Here is a 13,282-nt window from a genome sequence, read left to right on the forward strand (position 1 = left end):
AAAAAAAAAAAGAAGATAGTAGGAAGGGAAAAATGAAGGGGGGGAAATCGGAGGGGGAGACGAACCATGAGAGACTATGGACTCTGAGAAACAAACAGGGTTCTAGAGGGGCGGGGGGTGGGGGGATGGGTTAGCCTGGTGATGGGTATTAAAGAGGGCATGTATTGAATGGAGCACTGGGTGTTATACACAAACAATGAATCATGGAACACTACATCAAAAACTAATGATGTAATGTATGGTGATTAACATAACAATAAAAAATTAAAAAAACAAAACTACTAGAGATTATTCATTATGATTCCTGCTACATTACTTACTAGAGTTTCATTTTATGGAAACATAGTAACACTGCAAATATTTTCACAAATTGACCAAAAATATAATATTTATTGTTGGGCAACATAATAGTAATAAATATGCTTGGACAAAAGGATACCAGAATCATTTATATGAGTAGTTAATAATTGAGTTTTTATGAATATTTAATAATTGAGTATAAATCCAGAATTTATCACTGCATCATTTCAGACTGTTAATGACTTTTACAAATGCCACTGAAAGAATTTCTCTATACAAAATGGGAGAAGTAACTGACAGCAAGAAACTACCTTAAATGGAAATTGTCCTAACCCCAAATACCTGTAGGAAACTTAATTTTCACTCCAAAATTTGAAAATAAGTAATTTTCAGTAGCAATTTGACATTATAAACCTTAACTTTGGTGACTTCTACTGGACACTTTTTAAAATTAATCTTTAATTTGGGGATAATTCACAAGCAGTTGTAAGGGATAATATAGAGATCTCATGTAACTCTTACCCAGTTTTCCCCAAATTATAACATCTTGCAAAACTGTTATACATTATCACAGCCAAGATATTGATGTGGACACATTAAAATGCATCACATTAAACACAATGAACCAAAACCTTTGGGATGTAACAAAAGTGATTCTAAGAGGGAAGTTGATAGCAAGACAGGCTTACTTCAGCAAGCAAGAAAAATCTCAAAGAAACAACCTAACCTTACATGTAAAGGAACTAGAAAAGGAAACACAAACAAAACCCCAAACCAGCAGAAGGAAGGAGATAATAACGATTAGAGCATAAATAAATGATATAGAAACTAAAAAACAATAGAACAGATCAATGAAACCAGGAGCTGGTTCTTGGAACAGATCAACCAAATTGACAAACCTCTTGCCAGACTCATCAATAAACAAACAAAAAAACCCAAACAAATAAGTAATAAGAAAAAAAGAGAGGACCCAAATAAACAAAATCACAAATGAAAGAGGAGAAATAAAACCCAACACTACAAAAATACAAATAATTGTAAGAGAATATTATGAAAAATTGTATGCCAACAAACTGGACAATCTAGAAGAAATGGATAAATTCCTAGAAACATATAATCTATCAAAACTGAAGCAGAAAGAAATAGAAAATTTGGACAGACTGATTACCAGCAATGAAATTGAATCAGTAATCAAAAAAAGTCCCAAAAACAAAAGTCCAGGACCAGCTGGCTTCACAGATGAATGCTACCAAACATTTAAAAAGAGTTAATATCTATTCTTTTAAAACCATTCCATTTTTTAAACTATTCTTTTAAAACTATTTAAAAACTAATATCTATTCTTTTAAAACTTTTTTGAGGTGGCCGGGAAGATGGTGGACATTCAGACTGAGTGCGCCTACCAAAAGCAGCCAACCATCTTTCAAAACAAGAAGAGGGACCTGCTTGGAGAAACTGGCAAGGAGAAGCTCCAGCGATACTACAAAAATATCAGTCTGGGCTTCAAGATGCCCAAGGAGGCCATTGAGGGCACCTACATTGACAAGAAATGCCCCTTTACTGGTAATGTCTCCATCCGAGGGCGGATTCTTTCTGGTGTGGTGACCAAGATGTGGATGCAGAGGACCACTGTCATCCGCCGAGACTACCTCCACTACATCAGAAAGTACAACCACTTTGAGAAGCGCCACAAGAACATGTCTGTGCACCTGTCCCCCTGCTTCAGGGATGTCCAGATCGGTGACATCATCACAGTGGATGAGTGCCGGCCCTTGAGCAAGACTGCGTTTCAACGTGCTCAAAGTCACAAAGGCTGCTGGCACCAAGAAGCAGTTCCAGAAGATCTGAGACGAGACATCTGTCCACACCCCTGAAAAAAATAAAGTTATTTTCCCACTCAAAAAAAAAAAAAAAAGAACTATTCCAAAAAATACAAGAAGGAAAACTTCCAACTTCATTCTATGAGGCAAGATACCCTGATACCAAAACCAGATAAAGATACCATAAAAAAAAAAAAGAGAACTATAGGCCAGTGTCTCTGATAAACATAGATGCAAAAATACTCAACAAAATACTAGCAAACAGGATCCAACAATACAGTAAAAAAAAAAAAAAAAAAATCATTGACCACAATCAAGTGGGATTTATTCCCAGGATGCAAGGGGGTTCAATATTCACAAATCAATGTGATCCATCACATCAATAAGAAAAAGGATAAAAACCATATGATTATTTCAATAGATGCAGAAAAGCATTTGATAAAGAACAACATCTATTCATGATAAAAACCCTCAACAAAGAAGGTCTAGAGGGAACATATCTCAATAAAATAAAGGCCTTATATAAAAAACCCACAGTGAACAGCATATTCAATGGGGGAAAACTGAGAGCTTTTCCAAGGATGTCCACTCTCATTGTTTTTATGCAACACAGTACTGGAAGTCCTAGCCATAGAAATCAGACAAGAGAAAGAAATAAAAGGCATCCAAATTGGTAGGGAAGAAGTAAAACTTTCACTATTTGCAGATGACATGATACTACATACTACATACAGAAAACACTAAAGACTCCACCAAAAAGCCACTAAAGTCAGAGGCTACAAAACTAGTAAAATTTCAGGACACAAAATCAATGTACAGAAATCTGTTGCATTTCTATACACTAATAATGAAGTAGCAGGTAGAGAAATTAAGAAAACAATCCCATTTACAATTGCACCAAAAATAATAAAATACCTAGGAATAAACTTAGCCAAAGAGATGAAAGACCTGTACTCTGAAAATTATAAAACACTGATGAAAGAAATTGAAGATGAACCAAAGAAATGGAAAGACATTCCATGCTCGTGGGTTAGAAGAAAATATTGATAAAATGTCTAAAGTACCCAAAGCAATCTATAGATTTAATGCAATCCCTATCAAAATACCAACACCATTTTTCACAGAAGTAGAAGAAACAATCCTAAAATTTGTGTGGAACCACAAAAGACCCAGAATAGACAAAGAAATTTTGAAAAAGAAAAATAAAATGGTAAGCATCACAATTCCAGACTTCAATTTATATTACAAAGCTGTAGTTATCAAAACAGTACGGTACTGGCAAAAAAAAAAAAAAAAAAAGGATGCATAGCATCAATGGAACAGAATAGAAAACCCAGAAATAAACCTATAATTATATGGTCAATTAATCTTCAACAAAGGAGACTAGACTATGCAATGGGAAAAAGACAGTCTCTTCAACAAATGGTGTTGGGAAAACTGGACAGCTACATGCAAAAGAATGAAACTGGACCACTTTCTTATACCATACACAAAAATAAACACAAAATGGATTAAAGACCTATGAGACCTGAAACCATAAAAATCCTAGAAGACAGAACATAAGGTAATTTCTCTGACATTGGCTGTAGCAACATTTTTCTAGATATGTCTTAAGGCAAGGGAAAGAAAAGCAAAAATAAACTATTGGGACCTCAACAAAAGAGCTGTACAGCAAAGAAAACAATCAATGAAACCAAACAGCAACCTGCGGAATGGGAGTAGATATTTGCAATTGACATATCTGATAAAGGGTTACTATCCAAAATATATAAAGAACTTGCACAACTCAACACCCATAAAACAAATAATTGAATTTTAAAATGGGCAAAAGACATGAAGAGACATTTCTCCAAAGACAGATAGCCAACAGACACATGAAAAAATGCTCAACATCACTTATTAGGGAAATACAAATCAAAACTACAGTGAGATATCACCTCACACCTGTCACAATGGCTAAAATCAACAATGCAAGGAACAACAGGTGTTGCCAAGGATGTGGAGAAAGGGGAACGCTCTTTCATTGTTGGTGGGAATGCAAACTGATGCAGTCATTATGGAAAACAGTATGGAGGTTCCTCAAAAAGTTAAAAATAGAACTTCCCTACGATCCAGCAATTGCACTACAAGGTATTTACCCAAAGAATACAAAAATACTAATTCACAGGGATACATGCACTCTGATGTTTATACCTGTATTATCTACAACAGCTAAATTATGGAAACAGCCCATGTCCACTGACTGACGAATGAATAAAGAAGATGTGGTATGTATATACAATGGAATATCACTCAGCCATAAAAATGAATGAAATCTTACCATTTGCAACAACATAAATGGAGCTAGAGAGTATAATGCTAAGCAAAATAAGTCAGTTAGGGAAAAGCAAATACCATATGATTTTAAGAAACAAATGAGCAAAGGGAAAAAAGAGAGAGAGAGGCAAACCAAGAAGGAGACTCTTAACTATAGAGAACAAACTGATGGTTACCAGTGAGGAGGTGGGTGGGGGGGAATGGGTGAAATAGGTGATGGGGATGAAGGAGGGCACTTGTTGGGATAAGTACCTGGTGTTGTATGGAAGTGTTGAATCACTCTAGTGCACACCTGAAATTAATATTACACGTATGTTAACTAACTGAGAATTTAAAATAAAAAAACCTTAATATACAGAAAATAAACAGGATTTATTGATAAAAAAAGATGCAGCACATTTCCATCACCACAAAGATCTCTTATTTTGCCCTTGTATAGCCACCTACTTCTCTCCTATCTTCCTTTCCCTCCCACCTATTTCTAACTCTGGGAACTACTAATCTGTTCTCCATTTTTACAGTTTTGTTATTTTAAGAATGTTATATAAATGAAAGTATACAGTGTGTTACCTTTTGGGATTGGCATTTTTTAATGTAATATAATTCTTTGAAGATTCATCCAAGTTGTTATGTGTATCAATAGTTAATTCCTTGTTATTATGGAGTTATATTTGATGATATGAATATGCCACAGTATTTTTAATCATTCATCCATTAAACAATATCTGCCCCCATCCCAGTTTATATTACATATGATACTCCTATGAACATTTGTGTACAGGTTTTTGTGTGAACGTAAGTTTTCATTTCTCTGGGATAAATACCCAGGAGTACAATTGCTGGGCTGTAGGGAAGTTACATGTTTGGTTTTTTAAGAAACCAATAAACTGTTTTCCAGAATAGCTAGATCATTTTAAATTCCCACCAGCAACGCAGAAGCAATCTAGTTTCTCCACATCCTTACTAGCATTTGGGTTGCCACTATTGTTCTCTTTTAGTCGTTTTGATAGGTGTCTAGTACTATCTCACTGAGATTTTAATTTGCATTTCCCTGATGGCTAATATTGTTGAACATCTTTTCATGTGCTTATGCGCTATCTGTGCATCCTGGCCAGTGAAATGTTTTTGCCTGTTTTCTAACGGAGCTGTTTTTGTACTAAGTTTTGAGTCTTCCCATATTCTAGATACCTCTTGTTAGATATGTGGCTTGAAATTTTTTTTAGTTTGTGGCTTGTTTTGAGCATCTTAACAAGGTCTTTTGCTGGGCAAAAGTTGTTGTTTTATTTTAAATTTTGATGAAATCAACGTATTACTTCCTTTTGACCATGCTGTTTGTATCAAGCGCAAGTAGTCCTTGCCTAGTCTTAGATCCCTAACATTTTCTCTTTTCTCTTGTTTCTTTTTTTTTTCTTTTTAAGATTTTATTTATTTATTTAATTGAGAGAGAGAGACAGCGAGAGCAGGAACACAAGTAGGGGGAGTAGGAGAGGGAGAAGCAGGCTTCCCGCCGAGCAGGGAGCCTGATGCGGGACTCGATCCCAGCACCGTGGGATCATAACCTGAGCCGAAGGCAGTCGCTTAACCAACTGAGCCACCCAGGCGCCCCTTCTCGTGTTTCTTTCTAAAAGTATTATAGTTCTATGTTTTACCATTAAGTCCATGATCCATTTTGATTTATAGTTTACATAAGATATGAAGAGGAGGCTGAAGTTTATTTTTTTTGCCTACGGACATCCAATCACTCCAGTACCATTGATTGAAAATCAAGTTATTTTTCTTCCATTGCATTGCTTTTGCCCCCTCATCAAAAATCAGTTGGGTATCATTGTGTGAATCTATTTCCAGGTTCTTTATCCTATTGCCTCGATCTCTGTGTGTATTCCTCCACCACGATCACACTATCTTAATTGCCATCACTATATAATAAGTCTTGAAATCAAGAAGAGGAGTTTCCTCCACTTACTTTTTTTTAAAAAATTGTTTTAGCTATCCTAGCTCCTGTGCCTTTCCATGTACATTCTAGAATAATCTTTCTCTCACTACACAAAAACTTTGCTGGGATTTTGATAGAAATTGTGTTAAACCTGGATGGGAATTTGGGGAAAACTGACATCTTTATTATGTTGAGTCTTTCAGTTCACAAACACTGCATGGCTCTATACTTATTTACATCTCCTTTGATCTCTTTCATCAGCATTTTACAGTTTTCAGCATATGTGCTTGTTAGATTTATACCTAAATTTTTCATTTTTTTTGAGTGAACAAAAATGGCATTGTATTTTTAATTTTGATGTCTGTGTGTTCATTGTTAGTATACAGAACTACAATCCACTTTTATTTTATTTTTTAATTAAAAAGATTTTTTTAAAAGATTTTATTTATTTGACAGAGAGAGACACAGCGAGAGAGGGAACACGAACAGGGGGAGAGGGAGAGGGAGAAGCAGGCTTCCTGAGAGCAGGGAGCCTGATGCGGGGCTCGATCCCAGGACCCTGGGATCATGACCGGAACCAAAGGCAGATGCTTAACGACTGAGCCACCCAGGCGCCCCTAATTAAAAAGATTTTTATTGCATCATTTCCCACCTGCAGCGGGGCCACTGCTGTGGACACCGCTGACCCCGCTGACCTTGCTAACCATGCCTGACACCTGTGGGAGACCTGCAATTAACTTGTATGTGCTTATCTTGTATCCTGCAATCTTGCCTAACTCACTTATCAAGTCCAGGAGTTTTTATAAATTCCTTGGGATTTTCTGCAGAGACAATCATATACTTTACAAATATTAACAGTTTTATTTCTTTGCTTTATAATCTGTGTGGATTTTTTTAAGATTTTAATTTTTTAGGGCAGTTTTAGGTTCACAGAAAAACTGAGAGGAAGGCACAGAGATTTTTCATAGACACCCTGCCCATACTCATGCATTGCCTCACCCATTATCAATATCCCTCACCAGCGGGTACCTTTATTACACTAGATGAATCCACACACTGACACATAGTTATCACCCCAAGGTCCATAGTTTACCTTACGGTTCACTCTTGGTGTTATACAGTCTGTTGGTTTGGACAAATATATAATGACTTGCATCTACCATTATAGTATCATGCAGAGTATTTTCACTGCCCTAAAAATCCTCTGTGCTCTGCCTACTCATCTCTCTATTCCCCAATGCCTGTCAACTGCTGACTTTTTTACTATCTCCCTAGTTAGTTATTTACAGGATGTCATATGGCTGGAATCATACAATATGTAGTGTTTTCAGAATGGCTTCTTTCACTTAGTAATATTCATTTAAATTTCCTCTATGTCTTTTCATGGCTTTTTTTTTAAGACTTTATTTATTATTTGTCAGAGAGAGCACAAGCAGGTGGAGCATCAGGCAGAGGGAGAGAGGGAAGCAGGCTCCCCGCTGAGCAGGGAGCCCGATGAGGGGCTCGATCCCAGGACTCTGGGATCATGACCTGAGCCAAAGGCAGACGCTTAACTGACTGAGCCACCCAGGTGTCCCTCTTCTCATGGTTTGAAGCTCATTTCTTTTTAGAGCTGAATAATATTCTATTATCTGGATGTACCACAGTTTACTTAACCATTCACCTCCTTAAGGACATCTTGGTTCCTTCCAAGTTTAGGCAATTATAAATAAAGCTGCTATAAACATCTGTGTACAGTTTTTGTGTGGACATAAGTTTTCAGCTCTTTGGGTAAATACCAAAGAGTGCAATTGCAGGATTGTATGGTAAGAGTATGTTTAGTTTTGTAAGAAACTACCAAACTGTCTCCCAGCGTGGCTGTGCCAGTTCATTCTCATCAGCAATGAACGAGAATTCCTGTGGCTCCACATTCTCACCAGCTTTTAACGTTAGCATTCCTGATTTCAGCCATTCTACTTGACGTGTAGTGGTATCTCATTGTTTTAATTAGCACTTCCCTGATGACATATTATATGGAGCATATTTTCATACACTTATTTGCTATCTGTACATCTTCCTTGGGGACATGTCTGTTAAGATCTTTGACCCATTTTTTAATTGGGTTATTTGTTTTCTTATTGTTGAGTTTTACAAGTTCTTTGTATATTTTGGGTAACAGTTATCAGATGTGTCTTTTGCAAATATTTTCTCCCAGTCTGTGCCCTATCTTCTTATTATCTTGATATTATGTTGTGCAGAGCAGTTTTTAATTTTAATGAAGTCCAGTTTATCAATTATTGTTTTCATGGATCATGCCTTTGATGTTGTACCTAAACCACACTCAAGATCATCTAGATTTTCTCCTATGTGTCTTCTAGGAGTTTTATAGTTTTGTGCTTTACATTTATGTCAATAATCCACTTCAAGATAATTTTTGTGAAGTGTGTAAGGCCTATGTCTAAATTTATTTATTTATTTTTTTGCTCGTGGATGTCCATTTGTTGAAAGGACCATCTTTGCTCCATTGTATTGTCTTTATTTCTTTGCCAAAGATCAGTTGACTCTGTTTATGTGGGTCTCTTTCTGGGCGCTCTATTCTGCTCCATTGATGTATTTGTCTAATCTTTCACCAATACCATTCTGTCTTAATTACCGTAGTTTTATAGTAAGTCTTGAAGTCAGGTGGTGTCAGTCCTCTAACTTGTTCTTTGACACTGTGTTGGCTCTTTCAGATCTTTTGCCTCTCCAAGGAAACTTGAGTACCACTTTACTGATAGCTACAAAATAATCCTCTGAGACTTTGGTTGGGATTGCACTGAATCAATCTATAGGTCAGTTGGGAAGAACAGACATCTTAACAATATTGAGTTCACAAATATGGACTATCTCTCCACTTAATTCTTTTTTTTTTATTTCATTCATCAGAGTTTTGTAGTTTTCCTCATCTTGCACATATTTTGTTAGCATTATACCTAAGTATTTCACTTTTGGGGTGTAATGATTTCTATGGTTTTTATCTCCTTTTCTTGTCATATGGCATTGGCTGGAATTTCCAATTACTATTTGAATAGGAGCAGTGAGAGCCGACATCTTTGGATTGTTCCTGATCTTAGGTGGAAAGCATTTGGTCTTTCATCATTAAGTCTATCTTTGCTGTAGGGTTTTTATTTTTGCTTTTGAAAATGCTCTTTATCAAGTTGTGGAATTTTTCCTCTATTCCTAATTTTCTGGGAGTTTTTATCATGAATAAATGCTGAATTTTTGTCAAATGCATTTTATGTACCAACTGATACCATTATTTGATTTTTATTCTTTATACTGTTAATATGGTGTATTACATTACTGATTTTCCAATAGTAAACCAGTCTTGCATCCCAGAAATAAACCCTGCTTTGTCATGACATATAATTATTTTTATATATTGCTGAATACTATTTGCTAATATTTTGTTAAGGATTTTTACTTTTTATTAATGAGGGTTATTAGTCTGAACTTTTCATTTTTGTACTATCTTTGTCTTGTTTTGGTATCAGGGTAATATTAGCTTCATAAAACTAACTGGGAAATGTTTTTCCTATTCTTTTTGGAAAATATCATGTGTATAACGGATGTTACTTTTTCTTTAAATATTTGTATGATTACTTTCAAAATTATGAATTCAGTTCCCTTAATGGTTCTAGTGTTATTGCAATTATCCTCATTATCTATTTCTTATTGAGTTGTGATAGCTTGTGCTTTTTGCAGATTTGGTCCATTTATTCTAAATTATCAAACTTATGTGTGTAGATTATTGATTTGAGACATCTTCTCTTTCTTAATACAAACATTTAGTGATATAAGTTTCCCCCTTAGAACTGTATTAGCTATGACCCACAAATTTTGATATATTGTATTTTAATTTTCATTCAATTATATATATACATATATATATATATATGTTTTTAATTTTCCTTGAGACTTTCTCTTTGACCCATGGTTATAAAAGTGTTGTTTAGTTTCCAAATGATTAGAGGTTTTCTTGTTATCTTTTTGCTATTGGTATGTAGTTTGATTCTAGTGTGGTCCAAGACCACACTTTGTATAACTTCAGTTGTTTTAAATGTGTTCTAGTTTGTGTTACTGCCCAGGATATCATTTATTTCAGCAAAGTTCTATGGATCTTTGAGAAGAATGTGTATTCTGCTGGTGTTGGGGAGTTTTCTATAAATGTCAATTCAAGCCTGTGGGTTGATGGTAGTGTTGAGTTCTTCTATATCTGTGCTGGTTTTCTGTCTGGCTGTTCTATCAATTATTGAGAGAACGATGTCGAAATCCTCAACTATAACTGTGGACTTGTTTATTTCTCTTTCCAGTTCTATCAGTTTTTGTTTCCCATATTTTACTGCTCTGTTCTTTGGTGCATATACATTTAAGGTTGCTAGCTCTTTTTGGTGAATTGACATTTTAACATTTTGTAATGTCTCTCCATGTATCTGGTAATTTTATTTGCTTTAGTTTTATCTTCCTCTGACAACACTGTGGCAGGTGAAGTGTGGGCATTACCTCATTACTGCTCGATGTGTTTCTAGTTTCCCTTTCAGTCTCTGTTGACTCCTGAAAAGAGAAGGCACTCCTTATTACTGCTAGATATGAGTGAGAATTCAGACCCCCCCAATAAGCATCCTCTGATACCACCCTGCTGGTAGAGAAAGGAGTGCATCCTACTGCTCTGCATGTGACACTAGAGAGTGGGAAGATGGCTTCATTACTGCTGGATGGTGGTGAAAATCCTGATGCTCCACTAGGCTTTCTCTGACCTTACCCCAGTGTTGGGGGGCATTCCTCATAGCCTGATGATGGTAGAAGTCTAGAACCTCCTGTCAGCATTCGCTGGCCCCACTGGTGAGGGCAGGGCCAGATTTTTCTTTCCTATGGTATTTAGCTAAAGTAGAGCAGCTATTGTCTAAAACTCTTCTTTCTTGCTAGGCCATCCTATTCCTGGTCCTTTAGCTAAGGAGAGCAGGCTTTTGTTGGGGTTTTTTGGTCCATATCCACTTGTGTTTCTGAGTTACCAGTTTCTTTAGTTCCAAGTCTGGGACATATGAGGCAAAAATAAAATACAGGGAATTCACCACTGTGTCATTTCTTGGGTCCTGAGTTTCTACTCAGTCTGCCTTCTTCTCTCATCTTTCAGTCTTCCTATGTTTGTTTTGTATATAATGACCAGGATTTTTAGTTGTCCATAGTGGGAGGAATAAGGAAAAGTATGCCTATTCCATCTTCTCCTCTCACTGACAATTTTAATTGAACTCTTACCTCTCTCCATAAGCATTTGCTTTTCAAAGAGATAGTCTGAAATCAGCTCCATTGACTGTATTATTTCAGTATAAAATGATCCCTCTCTATATATGCTTGGATGTAAAAAATGTGAATCATCTTAATTGCAATCAAGTTTAGCCTGTTGTCTTTGGAAGGATTCTACTGGATCAGCAATGCATAATCATAGACAAGCCCCAAACCATGCATATATAGCATCTTCTGATCTAATGATAATATAGCAAATTCAGCCACTATGTAAAAGATGCACATTATTAGCTGGCCTTTCAGGAAATTATTTGTAGGAGGAAATAAAAGAAAAACAGAAAAGATTTAGTTCATGAAATTTACAATAGAACAAATAGTAGGTGGGGGAAAATGCAACTTCTAACACCAACCACAACAGCAGCCTTTGGGAAAGGTTTTGTGCCATGTCACAAAAGTTCTCCAGTTTGTTCACTGGAGAAACACAAAATTTCTAGTGTTTTGAGGGAACACTACTTTAAAATATGTATCTTTAATGTCATTATATAAATTTACAATATTAATATAAGAAAATATTTCTTTATTCAATATCAAAAACCAGCTCTGAGTACAAGAAGCAACAAACAAATAGTTCTAGTCCCATTTTCACAAAATTTTTTTCTGTTAAGAATACTTTTTTCTAACTCTATAATTATTTTATTACAGCACAACATAGGGTTTTAAGAAATATATCTGGAGGGATACTTGAAATTAAAAAATTCTGTCCTTTTAAATTTTGAAAGAGCAATTACTATTTTAAGAAAAGAATGGCTTAGTTCTTCACACATACCTAAATGACTTTGTAGCAAGCCACAAAACTGAAAAAGCCACGATAAATTAATTGTTGTTTGATCTGATTCTCAGTGTCAATTATCAACTTGAACTAGGTCTATACATTTAGTATTGTGCTTTGGAATGACAATGTGGCCATCATAGAAGGAAGGGAGGAAGGGAAGAAAGGGAGGAACAAGGAAGGAGGGGGGAAGTATGGAATGACAGAAGGGCAAAAGGAAGGAAAGAAGGAAGGGAGGAGGGAGGGAGGGAAACTAGAGAGGGAAGAAGGGAAAAAGAAAAAGAAGTTTCAAATATTTCAAATAATTAGCACTTGTAGGGAAAACTATTATTTTTCCATGCATATACTTCATTGGCTCTAACTTAAGAAACAAGGAAAATAAATAAAAAGCACTGGATTTTTTTTCTTGCCTTCTCAAACTTCATTCCCATCTGTCTGCTAATAGTTCCCCAGTTTTACTATGGAGATCTATGCTTCTTAAGGGATGTGGTAAGCCCATTACCCAAGCCAGGTCAATCAGTATGTATAATAAAGAATAAGACCCAATAAAGCAACAATGTTTGTCTCTACCTAAAATTTTGTTCATTAGACTCATTCAACTAAAATACAGAGTCTATAATCATCTTGAATAAAACCCATCTGAACGTCTAGATTGAATGATGACCATAGTTTTGTAGAATATCCACCAGTATTCACTTGAAAATGCCCAGGTTCCCATATGGATTTCATATACATAAGAATGTTTACTGCTTGAAAAATGACTTTCTCCTTGAAAAAATTCAACCAGACTGGTCAAGACAAATGTGCTCTTAAAACAGTTAA

General features: G+C 35.7%; 1 long non-coding RNA gene and 1 pseudogene across 1 annotated transcript in view; one reads left to right on the top strand and one right to left on the bottom strand.

Moving 5' to 3' along the window:
- LOC114225657 (uncharacterized) overlaps nucleotides 1-13,282 on the bottom strand; it is a 218,948-nt gene that overhangs the window by 9,181 nt on the left and 196,485 nt on the right. The window lies entirely within an intron of this gene.
- LOC114225638 (small ribosomal subunit protein uS17 pseudogene) lies at nucleotides 1,671-2,165 on the top strand (annotated as a pseudogene).

This window comes from Eumetopias jubatus, unplaced genomic scaffold (assembly GCF_037043125.1).
Source record: "Eumetopias jubatus isolate StellerSeaLion01/CBP00866 unplaced genomic scaffold, mEumJub1_p1.0 scaffold_6, whole genome shotgun sequence".
Taxonomy (NCBI): Eukaryota; Metazoa; Chordata; class Mammalia; order Carnivora; family Otariidae; genus Eumetopias; species Eumetopias jubatus.